General features: G+C 40.4%; 1 long non-coding RNA gene and 1 pseudogene across 2 annotated transcripts; both read right to left on the bottom strand.

Annotated features, from left to right (window-relative positions):
• Positions 1-2016: 2016 nt before the first annotated feature.
• Positions 2017-10753, bottom strand: LOC113616697 (uncharacterized). 2 transcript variants are annotated; one of them, XR_003431391.1, is made up of 3 exons: positions 10577-10753; positions 6056-6671; positions 2017-5435 (listed from the first exon to the last, which is right to left on the bottom strand). It is a non-coding gene; the product is annotated as an uncharacterized LOC113616697 (long non-coding RNA). The 2 variants fall into 2 exon arrangements; XR_003431390.1 differs by having other exon boundaries at positions 2017-6671.
• A 788-nt stretch (positions 10754-11541) lies between these two features.
• On the bottom strand, positions 11542-14465 carry LOC113616698 (UDP-N-acetylglucosamine--peptide N-acetylglucosaminyltransferase 110 kDa subunit pseudogene; annotated as a pseudogene).
• Between the last annotated feature and the right edge of the window lie 4 nt (positions 14466-14469).

Below are 14469 nucleotides of genomic sequence, written 5' to 3'. Positions count from 1 at the left end.
GCACCAATTTACATCCCCACCAACAGTGTAGAAGTAAGTCAGAAAGAGAGAGACAAATACCGTATGCTAACACATATATATGGAATTTAAGAAAAAAAAATGTCATGAAGAACCTAGGGGTAAAACAGGAATAAAGACACAGACTTACTAGAGAACGGACTTGAGGATATGGGGAGGGGGAAGGGTAAACTGTGACAAAGGGTGAGAGAGGCATGGACATATATTCATGTTCTTTTAACATATGAATTGCCCCACTTTATCTGTGTGAAATAAGTTTGTTCCCGTTATTGGGCTGCTTCTCAAGCTTTGCTGATCATTTGAATTACCTAAAGAGCTTTTAAGAAAAACATTGGTGTCTGGGTCCCAGCCCCAGAGATTTTGATTCAGTAGGTCTAGGGAGGAGCCTGGGCACAGGGAGGTCTCAGAGTTCCCCAGGTGATTCTAATGTGCAGCAACTTTGGGAACCACCTCTTGGCTTCAATCCAGCTAGTGATCAGATATTAAATCTAAGACACATGGGCTAGTGCGTGAGCTCTAGGAAGATTCGTGCCAGGGAAAATGATCGATAGTTGTGTTACTTCTCTGAAATGGATTGAAATTTCCAATTAGCATGAACAGGGGAGGGTGAATGGGTGAATGCAATAAGGTGTATTATTTACGTATTGCCCTATGTGTGTGGCTAGAAGCTTTTGCAACTGAGGTCTGCCCAACTTTTCATGCTAATGGTAATGCTTGTCCTCCTAATGCAGCTGTAAACTTTATAAGCCCATAGGTAGACAGCATCACAAAATATTTACCCCTCCCCACTGGCCCACTCTCAAGCTTCTCTCCCCTTCCCCAATACACAAATGTACATCAATGCTCTTGAGACCACTATCAACATATTGACCTTCAATTCTTCTACTTTGCAGCTTCCCTCTTATCAGGAGATGTCAGCATTTAGTGCAAGGACAAATGCTTGCCTCTTGGTGAGTAATGTAGGCAATGCCTCCAAGAGACAAATAGCCCTTAGGGAGGGGGAAAAAGTCTTTCAAAAAGGTTGATGCCCAGAGGAGGCATTTTCAGTCATCTCAGCTTAGAGGTCAAATATCCAAAATTAAAAAGGTTAAAAAAAAGAAAAAGAAGAAAGCAAGGAAGAAAAGAAGGAAACAATTTTCTTATCTCATAGTAATAAGGCAGTTTTCCTTAAAAAAAAAAAGACTTAAGCCTTAAATTCTCTTTCCTAATCAAAATGTGCTTTTCCGTCTTTAGACTATTCCTCTTATATCCTGTATTATTCATGACGTTTAATTCTTGAAATAGCACATGGCTGAAAACAGAAGCTAACCTCTTGTCCACTATGAATTAAATCTTCTTTTCCTAGGACCTGTCTACAGTGTACAATTTGGGGTTTGCCAACATAATTATTTTTTCTGAAATAAGTTACAGCATTTTGCCTTTTCAATATATAGTTATACAATATATCGTTAACACAACATAGTTGATATAGTCAATATAGTAAATACAACTATAACACACGTGATATGATGCCACTTTGGTGATTTTCTTCATCCATGTAATTCTGAAATTTGACAGTATAGTTTTCATATTCTAATGAGCTGAGTATTACCTTTGCAAGGAGAGAAAAATAAAATAAATTCATAATATTCTTGTGTGGTTTGCCCCTGGGGTGGATTACCATAATGGGGGGATATTTGAGCCTTTCCCCAAGTGATTAAAAAACCTCCAGCGAGCAGCCCCTTGTCCTCTCCAGGGAGTGGGGGGAAAGGATCTTTAATCATAATAATCCTGGGGGGAGAAATCTCAGAAATAAGACATCTGCTTCTGTGCCTTGTTGTTTTGCAGAATAGCAATGATTGCTTTAGCAGCTTCTATTGCCATGTGTGTACAATAAGTAAATGAACATAAAATTGAATGAACGCATAAAAGAAGGATAAACCCACCCAGCTTAACAAATCCACTCTCTCACCTGCTGTGCCCTGAAACATGAAAGAAAGAATCACGGGATCATAAGGATTAATAAAATAACAGTCTCTGTTAACAATATTGACAGAAGGTATAGGAAAATTTGTCTGATGTGGGACCAACAGCTTAACTGCTTAATCCTTTTTTTTTTTAAGGGCAACTCATTCATTTATTGTTTAAAGATTGCAAGACAACTTCTGAATTTCTGTAGCACAGTTTAAATGTTTTACTTTTTTGATAAATCAGAGTATAATAGAAAAAACAATTAGTTTCCAGTAATATCTATATCTCTATTCAGAATTAAGTCTTCCACAGACATGTAACCTGGAAACAAAAGCCTGTTACAATAAGCAAAGCTTCAACAGAGCTGCTACTTTTCGGGCCAGGGAAAGGTTCATCCCTATAGGAGGAGGATGTGCTATGTAAAATGGCTGCAAGGTCACAGCCTTGAGGGCGCTGGAAGTCTATTATCCTATCCCACATTAAGTAGTTTGGTGAACTTCAAACGTCCGTTCATCTGCAACCAAGCTGGCAAACCTTAACTGATATCTCAAGCAGGTAAAAAATAAATTAAAAGAAATCCTTACACTGATGTTCCTTGATTCACACTGTTAAATGGTTCATTAACATGTAATTCTGGCTAAGAATTACTTTTGAGACTCCTTGCTCAGATTTTGGTTAACAGTACAAATCTTTGAGAAATTCAAGTTCTTATTAATCAATAATTTGTCAGCTAGGCTACATTCAGGCATCAGCTGCAACTACAGAATAGGTGCACTGCCTGAGTGCTTTGGAAAGACATAATCTAGAACACTACTAGCAGACAAAATATCTGTTACTAGACAGCACAGGTGCAGTACAGCAAGACAAAAACATATATTCATGTGTGCCGCGGACCAGCCGGAGAAAGAGGATTTCACCGCCCAGGGTCAGAAGGAACTGAAGTAGCACCGACGAATGGGGTCAGAAGGACCAAGACAATTGATGGTTGCAAGGCAAATTTTATTGCGCTACAGTTGCAGATTATCTAGACTAGAAAAAGGAAGGTTGCCAGATGGTGGTTTACATTATCTACAGACTGTCTCGGCTCAAGGTTAACTTCCCTGGGAGGAAACCCATAAACCCAGAAGCATCAAAAATAACCTGCATGTGCAGGGGGAAGACAGCTTTGCTTGTCTCATTTTACATTCTTTCTGATCTCTGGGCCCTGGTGATTTATCTCCCACGGAATGGAACAAGGAGGGGAACAAGTAGGGACAGTCCCTTTGAGCAGTGGCGGCATGCCTGGCATGTCCTTACCTGCTCTCAAGGCTGACTGCTTCCCACAGGTCCCCCTTTTTTATTTTTTAACTTTTGCTGCAAAATAATTCCATGAAGTTTAGTGCCGAGAGTGGTGTACTTTCCATGAGGATACGAAACAGACATGAGAAGATTATTATCAATAATAGGCAAATTATGGCCAGGGTAATAAATCCTGACAACCTTCCAGTAATCCAAGACTGAGGGTTTAACCACTTTAAATGATCCAGTAAAGTTTGAATTACATCTTCTGGCGAAACATCATCAAGATGTGTATTTTGTATATCCTGAATTTCAGCATTTAATTTCTTAAGATCAAGACTAATATTATTATCTGACCAAACACTCAGCAGATGCATTTTTACTTTTTCCCATTCCCAAATACAGTCATTGTACTTTTAAGGAGTAACACACATCCATGTATACTTTGCATGACAAGCTAAACGCATCCTCAATTTTAATGCTGCCATCTGATCTCCAATCCCCAAAATTGCGTTTTTAAATTCATCTAACTTGTTATTAATCTGTAAATATATGTGACTTTGTAAAGATAAAGCAAGACTGGTATGTTGAGATAACTGATTAGCAAAGTGAGCATGATTAATACTCTGTGAAAGAGCAAGAACGGCAGTAGCCACGGTAGCAGACAGAGCAGCCGACGCAAGTAAACTTACTATTAGCCACCCAAGAAAGCGTCTCCTCTGCAAGGCTTTAGAGACTTCCACCCATGCCTGTACTCCAGTATCTTCATACCAAGGTTCTCTCAGATGTACAGGCACCATAACATACATGGGTTGCTTTAGTATAAGCACAGATTGCGTTCCTGCAGAAGGGAACACACAACTGCTAAAAATACAATTAACACAGCTAATATTATATCCTCCTTTGGAAGAATTACCAATGTTAATAGAACCACACAAAAGTGTATATGGAGGAGCAACACAAGTTATAACAGGTGTATTGGAATAAGTTAGTGCTAGTTTCCATATATCCCAGTTCTTTTGAAATGTGATAAACCTATCTATGATGGGAAAAGAAGAGATAAGAATTGACACCTTGGTATAACCTATAGTACACCATATTTGGTTATTATTCCAAGATGCATTGCAACGTTCAAAATTGGATCCAGGAAAGTTAACGGTCATAAGGGGAGGCAATTGATTTTTTGATTTTCTGTTAAGCATAGTAACCTTATGTCCAGCTATAAGTATCCCTTGTCCTCCAAGTAAACGCTTCATACAGAAATAATTTCCTGAATCTTCACCTGTAACCTTGGCTATAGTAATAGCGGAATCCCTAAGTGGTGAGGCCTATGAGATTTGACCTCTAATATTAATAACTTGCCCATTTTATACCAAATGATGGTATCCTTAAGATCCTCTCGTCGGCTGGTAGCCGGGCATGTAAGAGTAATGTTGGTTCCTGTAAAACGAAGGATGCCTGGAGAGCCTGACAAACTAATTGATCCGTTCCCTCATAAACATCTGTATGCTCATAACTAATAGCCTTTACACATCCAGTTTCCAGATTCAATGGGCTAAGACAGACAGGATGGGTACTAAACCAGTTAGTATAATTTACAGACATATTGATTTGTTTTATATTCCCAATAAGAGGCCCATAAACACTTATCATTGTAAAATACAGGAAACTCTGCTTCAGACCAAGATATGGGTTGTAATAGTGGAGGGTCAGGTACATAGGCCCAGTAAGTTGCTGCATTAACAGAGGGAACACATGAAATGGTTGCCAACATAACCAAAAATAAAGTTACAGGTGTAACAGGATTATTCTGTTGTTTCACTGACTCTTGAACTCATGAAACCAGTTGTTTAATTTGTCCCCAAGTTGGAACATCACGCCTTTGAGTCGTCCTGGCAAGTGGTCTCCTCTTCTTCTTCTTTTTCTCAATCAACACTGTCAAATTTTCCGGAGAGGTGCAGAGCTTCTTCATCTTCTGAACTAGGTGAGCTGTGGCGAGCCATCTATTTGCTTGACTAAGCGCTCAGGAAGCCAGCAAGGTCCAGGCGCTGATCTGGGAAAGATACACACGTGACCACGTCCCCAAATCAACACAGGATCAGGACCACGCCAAGTGCTGGTTAACGGATCTTTCCAGAGGACCTCCGGAGATTGAGAGGCCAACCTTGGCTCAGCCACCAACCTTCCCCCTGCAGAGCAGCCAAATTTGTCAACAGTGAGAACATTTAAAATAAACAGAGCATGATTTGTAAGGTTATGTGGCGTTGTTCTATACAATTCCCCCCTTTTTATTTTTTCAATAGTTAGCTTTAAAGATCTATTTGCACGTTCTATAATACCTTGTCCTTGAGGATTATATGGAATGCCTGTAATATGGGTAATTTTGTAATGAATTACAAAATGTTGCAAAAGCAGCGGGCCCATTATCTGTTTTAATAATTTTGGGAAGGTTCATGAAAGCAAAACAGTGTAATAAATGAGTGATAACATGTTTAGTAGCTTCTCCGGTCTGTGCTGTAGCACAGAGGAAACCAGAATAAGTGTCGATAGTGACATGAACAAACTGTAATTTCCCAAAAGACGGGATATGAGTAACATCCATTTGCCATAAATGTCTAGGTAATAATCCACGAGGATTAACAACATAATGTGGAACGGGAAGGTGAGGTAAGCATTGTGGGCATTGCTTAACAATTTGTGGGGCGGCTTCACCAGTAAGGGAAAATTGTGTGTGTAATGTAGCCGCTGACTGACGGTGTAAAGCGTGCAACTGCTGTGCTGCTTGTGAAGCAGTTTGATCATAACTTACCATAATATGAGGGTGTCCAGGACATGGACCATGAGTATCAAGAGTATGAAGATAATGAATGCAGTATATTAGCCATTCTTGACAGCATGACGAACGGAAAGGAGGAGTACGGTAAATTGGGACATGTCCTGCTTTAGGGAAAAGAGATTGAGGAGGAGGAGTAACTTCAACTCTATTCTTGGGAGGAAAATGTACAGGATAAAGATCACGTTTAGATCGAGTTAAAACATCTGCAGTCGCATTAAGTTTAGTCAATGGACCAGGCAAGTTAGAATGAGCACGGATATACAGACCTGCGACAGGACCATCATGGGAACGAATAAGCTGTTGAAGCAAACGAAAAGAGGATGATAATTCAGGGTCATTAGTATGTCCTATGCTCGCAGTCTCCAGAAGAAATCACAAGCTAATAAGATATTTACTATCAGAAAACAAATTAAAAGATATAGAAGGCAAATGTTTAAAAGACATAATGACAGCATACAGTTCAACACGCTGAGCTGAAGTCAAGGAAGTTTCTTTAACGAGGTTTGTTCCGTCGTCAATGATTACAGTAGCCACTCCTGAAGAAGAACCGTCCGTAAAAACCGAAGGTACATGAGGAACAGGCTGTTGCCTAATTATAGAAGGAAAGATATGAGTTAAGTTTGCTGAATTGGGTCAATTTATCAGCAGGGTAATGGCATTCCAAGGTACCTGAAAATCCTGCAAGAGCAAGACCCCATTCGTTACTATGTTGAAAAAGCGAATTTTGTGGACTAACTGAATAAGGGATAATAATTTGAGAAGGTTCTATACTTATAGGTTGTAAGCATCTAGTTCTACCTTGCATTATTAAATTACTAATAAGTTCATAATAAGGGTTAATAACTTTAGAGGGTGTAGATTTCATATGAATCTATTCAATAATTCCAACAGTTTGCCATAAGGCGGCAGTAGGCACATGAGGAGTTGGACAAATTATTAAGAAAATTGGAAGGTGAGTATGAATTCTAGTTAATTGTGTAGAACTGATAGATCTATTGACTATTTGTAAAGCTTGAAATCCTTCTGGAGTCATAGAGCGTGAAGAAGAAGGATCTGAGTCACCTTTAAGAATATCAAACAAAGGCTGTAATTGAGCAGTAGTAAGTTTTAAGGAAGGCCTTAGCCAATTAATATCTCCAAGTAATTTTTGAAAAGCATTTAATGTTTTTAAATTATCAACTCGAATTTGCAGTTTTTGAGGCCTACTGGTAGTGTTATCAATATATTTTCCCAAATATAAACATGGAGATTGTCTTTGAATTTTTTTTGAGGCAATGACCAAGGCAAATGATTGTAAGGACTGTTGTAAAAATTGAAAAGCAGTCTCTAATAAAGAAATATTATCAGTGGCTAAAAGTATATCATCCATATAATGTATGAGATATAACGATGGAAACCTTTTTCTCACAGGAGTCAAGGCCTGAGCCACATATTTTTGGCATAACGTAGCACTATTTGCCATGCCCTGAGGCAATACTTTCCATTGAAATCTCCTCATGGGTTCCTTAAAATTTAAGGCAGGCAAGCTAAAAGCAAAATGTTTTCTATCTTCAGGAAACAAAGGAATAGTGAAAAAACAATCTTTTAAATCTATAACTAAAAGATGATAATTGTGTGGTATGGCTGTTGGAGAGGGTAGGCCTGGTTGAAGAGCTCCCATTATTAGCATAGTTTTATTAACAGCTCTTAGATCCTGTAATAACCTATATTTTCCAGATTTTTTCTTGATAATAAAAATAGGAGTATTCCAAGGACTACTGGAAATTTCTAAATGCCCTAATTGTTCCAGTACTAATTGTTCTGCAGCTTCTCATTTCTCCTTTGTGAGGGGCCATTGGTCCACCCATACAGGGTCATCAGTCAGCCAAGTAATGGGATCAGCAGTGAGTGGAGAATCCAAGGCCCCTAAGAAAAACCCAAACCTTGTCTATCATTTTTTATTTTCACATCAATAGGATAGACAGTTCCTTGTTGATTTGTTCCCAGCCCTTTTGTGGGAAGAAATCCTTGATCCAACGTCATATTAGAGACTTGAGAGTTTGGACTATAAAGTAATACTACCATTTCTTTTAATATATCTCGGCCCCAGAGGTTTAAAGGCAGCCCAGGCAAAACATAAGGCTGGAAATATCCTGAATGGCCCTCACTATCTTGCCATAAAAAAAACTGACTACTTCGCATAGGAGAAGAACTTTGTCCTATTCCGTGAAGTTCTGTAATAGTAGGACTAATGGGCCAACGTTTAGGCCAGTGTACCTGCGTCATAACAGAGACATCAGCTCCAGTGTCTAACAAACCTGAAAAAACCTTTCCATTAATGGTTCATTTCATTTCTGGACGTTCTCTCCCTATCTTCTGAATCCAGTAGGCAGCATTAGACGATCCAAAAGCCTTTGTTTCTCTCTTTTGATGTTGTAAAATTTGTCCATGAGGTACAAAGGGCAAAAGTAGCAATTGTGCAATTTGATCACCAGGAGAAATAGTTATTATATTTTTAATAGTTTGTGCCATGACTTTTATTTCTCCTTCGTAGTCAGAATCTATGACTCCTGGCATAACAGTTAAACCTTTCATGGTGACACTACTTCTTCCCAATAATAGTCCCATCAAACCCTTGGGTAAAGGTCCACAGATGTCCGTAGAGAGGGCCTGAGGACCCATTTCAGGAGTTAATACATATCGGGCGGAGGTACTGAGCTCCAGTCCTGCACTTCCTGGTGTTGCTCTGGAGAGCGAGGATATTGTATGTTTTTGGTTTTGGTTAATGTCTGATTGATAATTTGAGGAGGATACACAGACATTGCGCTTATTATTTGTTGGGGCCGGGGAAGGCCCTGGGAAGGGTTTCCCGACAGTGGTGGCCCATCCTTGTGGGCCACTGAGCAACAATCTTGTGCCCAATGTTTTCCCCTATTGCATTTAGGGCATAAACCAGGGATTTGCTGACCATCTGGAGGTTTTTGAGTAGGGACAGAAGGACTAGGGTTAGAATTAAAAGATCTACATTCTCTAGCAAAAGGACCTGCCTTTCCGCATTTAAAACAAGTCTTTGTTTTCTTTTGATTGTTTTTGAACCCCACTTTAGTTAATGCTGCAGCCACAGCAGCACCCTGTATATAAGTAGGCCCAATGTCTGCACAAAGGCGAATATAATCCTCCAATGTTCCCCGTTTTCTCCAAGGTCGAATCGCAGCCTGACACTCATTATTAGCATTTTCAAAAGCAAGTTGCTTAACTACAATTGTACCAGTGAGTCCGTCCACAATGAGTCTCCCCACCGCCTGTGACAACCTATCTACAAAATCAGCATATGGTTCATCAGGTCCCTGTCTAAGTTTTGAAAGATCTTCAGTTTTGTGTGTAGAAGGACATTTCCTCCAGGCTTGTAATGCCAAATGATTTATTTGAGGATAAGCAACAAAGGGATAAGTTAATTGATCTTGTAAAGAAAGATATTGTCCTTCCCCAATCAGCATATGATAATCAACTGGAATATTATGGGCAGCATTCTTTTCTGCTTGTTCAGCAGCCCGTTCATAAAAATCAAACTTCCATATTAAATAATCTCCACCATTTAAACAAGCTCGTGCAATAGACTTCCAATCAGCGGGGGGAAGAGCTTCTCCTGTCAACCATAGCAGTAGTAAAAGGAGCAGTGGGCCCATATTGAGCACAGGCAGATTTTCAATCTTTCAAAACTTTCAAAGGGAGAGCCTGATGCTCCCTAGTAGCTTGTTGAGGATTATTAGGATCAGGTCTTTCTATGACGGGACAACAGAAAATAGGATCTTCTCCTCGTTTTATTGCTCCTTGTACAGCGCGCTGCAAGGGACTCAGCATTTTTACAGATGTAGATTTTTGAGGAAGACAGTCCTTATTAACCTGCAGCTTTTTCACTGACTTATCTATCACAGCCATTAGAAAATCATCCTCAGGATATTTCTCTCTTTTATGTTTACAAGCCTCATCTGTTAAGTCGAAATGTTCCTCTTCATCTAAAATATTTAAATTAATTAGCTCTTTCGGTTTAGGAAGTGGCGACACAGTAGTTGATAACACAGTCTCTCCTTCTGTCAGAGGCTTATGTTTTTCTGACTTTACATTCAAATCAACACTATCATGAGAAGAATCTAAACATATTTTTATCAGATTCCACAAACTATATGTAACAACAGGAGTATGAGTAGGCCCTCGAGACTCGTAATAATTTTTTAAATCTTCTCCAACTTTCTGCCAGATTTCTATGTCAACAGAGCCGCCATCAGGAAACCAGGGAGATACACCATGGATATGCTGTAAAAATTCAGTCAACAATAAAGTTCAGAAACTTTATTACCCCGAGCTCTAAGCATCAAAAGTAAAACCTGAGCAAATAATTCATACATCTTTGAGCCCTTTTGCCCCATCTTATTTTACTTCTGACTATTGCCTTATGCCTCTATTAGTTTCACTTTTACTGGTGGCCACACATATTTTGCATAAGGGTTCTCTTACCTGCACTTTCTTTTTCTTTTAATTGCCTTCACGCTTCAGGTCCCTGTTCGAGTGCCACTTGCCGCGGACCAGCCGGAGAAAGAGGATCTCACCGCCCAGGGTCAGAAGGGAAGGGGTAAGGAACTGAAGTAGCACCGACGAATGGGGTCAGAAGGACCAAGACAACTGATGGTTGCAAGGCAAATTTTATTATGCTACAGTTGCAGATTATCTAGCCTAGAAATCGGAAGGTTGCCAGATGGTGGATTACATTATCTACAGACTGTCTCGGCTCAAGGTTAACTTCCCTGGGAGGAAACCCATAAACCCAGAAGCATCAAAAATAACCTGCATGTGCAGGGGGGAGACAGCTTTGCTTGTCTCATTTTACATTCTTTCTGATCTCTGGGCTCTGGTGATTTATCTCCCATGGAATGGAACAAGGAGGGGAACAAGTAGGGACAGTCCCTTCGAGCAGCGGCGGCATGCCTGGCATGTCCTTACCTGCCCTCAAGGCTGACTGCTTCCCACACGTATGTTGCCCTGTTTAAGCCTCAAGCCCTCGATCCTTTGTTGAAATACAATAATTTCATTCCTATGGTTTTCAATACCAAAAACTCAACCTCCAGGAGGGCTAAAGTCTAATTTGTACTCCAAACCAAGTAGCAGTGCAGTTCGCTACTACTGAGACTGAATCCATAAAGACTTCAAGACCACGTCCAGAAGACAAGTTACTATATATAATACCCTAGAAGGTCTGAAACATAATTATCATATACATAGCTGGTCCTTCAGAGCTTTTTACCTATAACATGTTTTTTGATGAAAGTTATTTAATGTACTGGAGATAACTGTGACTTACTGATCAAATATTTGAATACTTATACTTACCTGGGATTTCATTTCTGCTGAAAGAAAAAGGAAGAACAGGACTCACTAAAACAAACAAACAAACATTAGAAATGAAAGTAAAAATCTTAACACACACTATCCCTTTTGGAAGCAGCATAGAGGGGCAGTCAACGGTAAAACACTGGTGAAATAGGTCAAAACTCTAGGCCAAAAATCCATTATTATTATCATCAGTGACAGTACCACAACTGTGCCCTTCAGAATTAATAATCACTCCTAAGAATCTTCATTTGGCACCAGATGATGCGGTTAAGAGAAACACTCTGGGAGGTTTTGAATCAGACTTGGTTTTTTGTTAGCCAAGTTACAGGAGAATTTTTAAAGTGGGGGGAAGGGAAGAAGGAAACGGACCAGGAAAAGAATTTAAGCCATCATCTATAAACCAACAAAGCACTGATAGTTCCGAACATTATGTCAGACACTAAAATGACTGATATAGGCTCAAGTGGTTTACAAAACCTATAAAAAGATTACACCAGCAAAGTCCCCATTTATCTGTAGAGTTCAGAAACTAAAACAAGGAATATTTTAGCTTAAAAGCTTATCTCAAGAGAATCATACACACTTCACATGAATAAAAATACCTGAAACCAAACATTTTTAAAAGCTCCAATACCCAAAATATAAAGAAAAATATTAATTCAGAAGGCTCAATCAATCCATGATAATCACAAAACGGCTGGGCAATCTCTATCTCCCTTCCACACTAACCATCCATCCCATGGAAGACCAAGGGAGAGCAGACCTTCCAGACTTACCTTCCAGACCTTCCAGACACCTGGCTGCTGCAAAATTCTATGGAGACTCCTTGTGGAACAGCAGTTTCTCATCTCTTGTGTCTCTCCCTATCATGATCATGATCATGCAGGAAGCAAGTCTGGCTGTGCTATTTCTTATCATTGTCTGTCACCCATCTGCAGCATGGTATTGTACAGATAAGGAAAAAGTAGTTCCCTTTCCCCCAGAAGGTTGAGGCTCAGGTACAGGGTAATTCTCCTGTGCACACAGTCATTATTTAGGCCGACTCAGTGACTTCAACAGGCTTAATCATGTGATCAGGTTTGTTGCCAGCTGCGTAATGCTCCCACATCTGTAGATAGAGCCGCTCTAGGTCCATTGTGTATTGTGTGGTGTTGAACAGAGGGCTAGATGTTCTCTGCTTCCAGACTTTGCCACGAATTTTCTTCAGGTGTTCTAGATCAGTTCCCAGTTTCACAGCTATGTCTTCATATTCTTGTCTATTTTGAGCAATAAGCTCAAGACAGCCTAAACAAGTGAGCTGGGAAGCTGCAACTCGGGAAGCAAGAGTCTCTCCTGGCATAGTCACCACGGGTGTCCCTGACCAAAGGACATCCATCCCTGTGGTGTGTCCATTACAGAGTGGAGTGTCCAAGCAGACATCAGCCAGCTGGCCTCTCCGAACATGTTCCTCTTTAGGAGCAACAGGTGAAAAAATGATACGCTTCTGGGGAAGGCCCATATTTTGTGCATACTGTTGAATATTAGGTTCTCCTACTGCTGGAAAACGCAACAGCCACAGTACACTATTGGGAACACGCTTCAGAATATTTGCCCACATCTGCAAAGTAGATGGGTCAATTTTATATAACTGATTAAAGTTACAGTACACAATGGCATCTTCCGGTAACCCGTACTGAGAACGTGTGGTTACAATAATGGTACGGGGAACCTCCTCTCCAGTGGCAGCCTTAATGTTGATCTGGGTAGTTGCTAGTCCATTGCTAAGACTGAATCCATTAATTGTTATCTGAATTTGTCCTCTGTTAATCATTTCAATAACTGCCTCTGCAATAGTATTCATAGGAATGACAGGCATATTAGGAGCCGTATTACTGCTGTCTGCGTTGTCTCCTCCATCAGGACATTTCATCTTGACAATCTGCACATCTGGGAGACTATCAAGAAATGCTTTGAGGTCGATGCCATTCAGCACAATCCGATTGTCATAAATGTGCCCATTGGACTGAAAATCGATGACTGCTTTCTTCTTCAGGTGAGGGAACATATTAGCATGATCACCAATAAAGAAAGTATGGGGCATATAAGCCAGTTTCTCAGAATACTGCTCAGCAACTTCAGCAGGTGAAGTTTCCTGATCAGTGATGATATAATCCATGAAAAGCACGCCACTGGTCCCAGGGTAGCCCAGCCACATTGCCTGAATAGGAGCTGGCCTGAGAGCAAAGAGTTCATTTCGAGCACCCCTGGTATAACCATTCATATTTACAAGGATGTGTATACCATCTTGATGGATGCGATCAGCTGCTTTCCCATTGCATGGAATCTGAGAAAGATCAATGAAATGATGGGCTTCTGCCATCACCTTTGCTCGGAAGTTTGTGCCATCATCTGGGCTCAGGGCATAACAGAATACCTCAAATTTATCAGGATTGTGCATGCCTGGAATAGACTGCATAAGATGAGAAGTAGGATGATTCCCAAAGTCAGAACTCACGTATCCTACACGCAGTCGACCATCACTGAGCTTCAAGTCTTTTGGATGTTCGTACAGTGGTTTATGAAGGACACTGATCTCATCCAAGCAGAGGTTCCCATGGCTCTCAGCAATAGCCTTCCTGAAGCCATGAGAAAGAGGATAGAGCATACTATGATGAGGCTGCACAGAAGGCAACCTATTCTTCTCCAGTTGGTCAGCCACAATGCTGACCAACTTCTTCATTCGCTCATCATAGTCTGTCCAATCACAGACAATCTGCAGGCAATGAGCCAAATCACAATAAGCGTCAGGAAAATCAGGTTCAAGCTTCAGAGCAGTGCGATAAGAAGCAATTGCTTCTGGAATATTCCCTGAATACTTGTGAATGGAAGCCAGATTGCTGTGGGCATCCGCAAGTGCAGGGTTAATCTGAATGGCACGAGTATAACACTGTAAGGCTCCCTGAACATCCTGCATCTCCTTTAGAGTGTCTCCCATGTTACAGTAGGCATCAGCAAAGGTAGGACTGATTCGAACAGCCTCC

The sequence above is a fragment of the Aethalodelphis obliquidens genome, unplaced genomic scaffold, assembly GCF_003676395.1.
Source record: "Aethalodelphis obliquidens isolate GAN/ISIS:26980383/991018 unplaced genomic scaffold, ASM367639v1 scaffold364, whole genome shotgun sequence".
Taxonomy (NCBI): domain Eukaryota; kingdom Metazoa; phylum Chordata; class Mammalia; order Artiodactyla; family Delphinidae; genus Aethalodelphis; species Aethalodelphis obliquidens.
The sequence above is the reverse complement of the archived record's forward strand: the minus strand, read 5'-3'. Positions and strand labels throughout refer to the sequence as shown.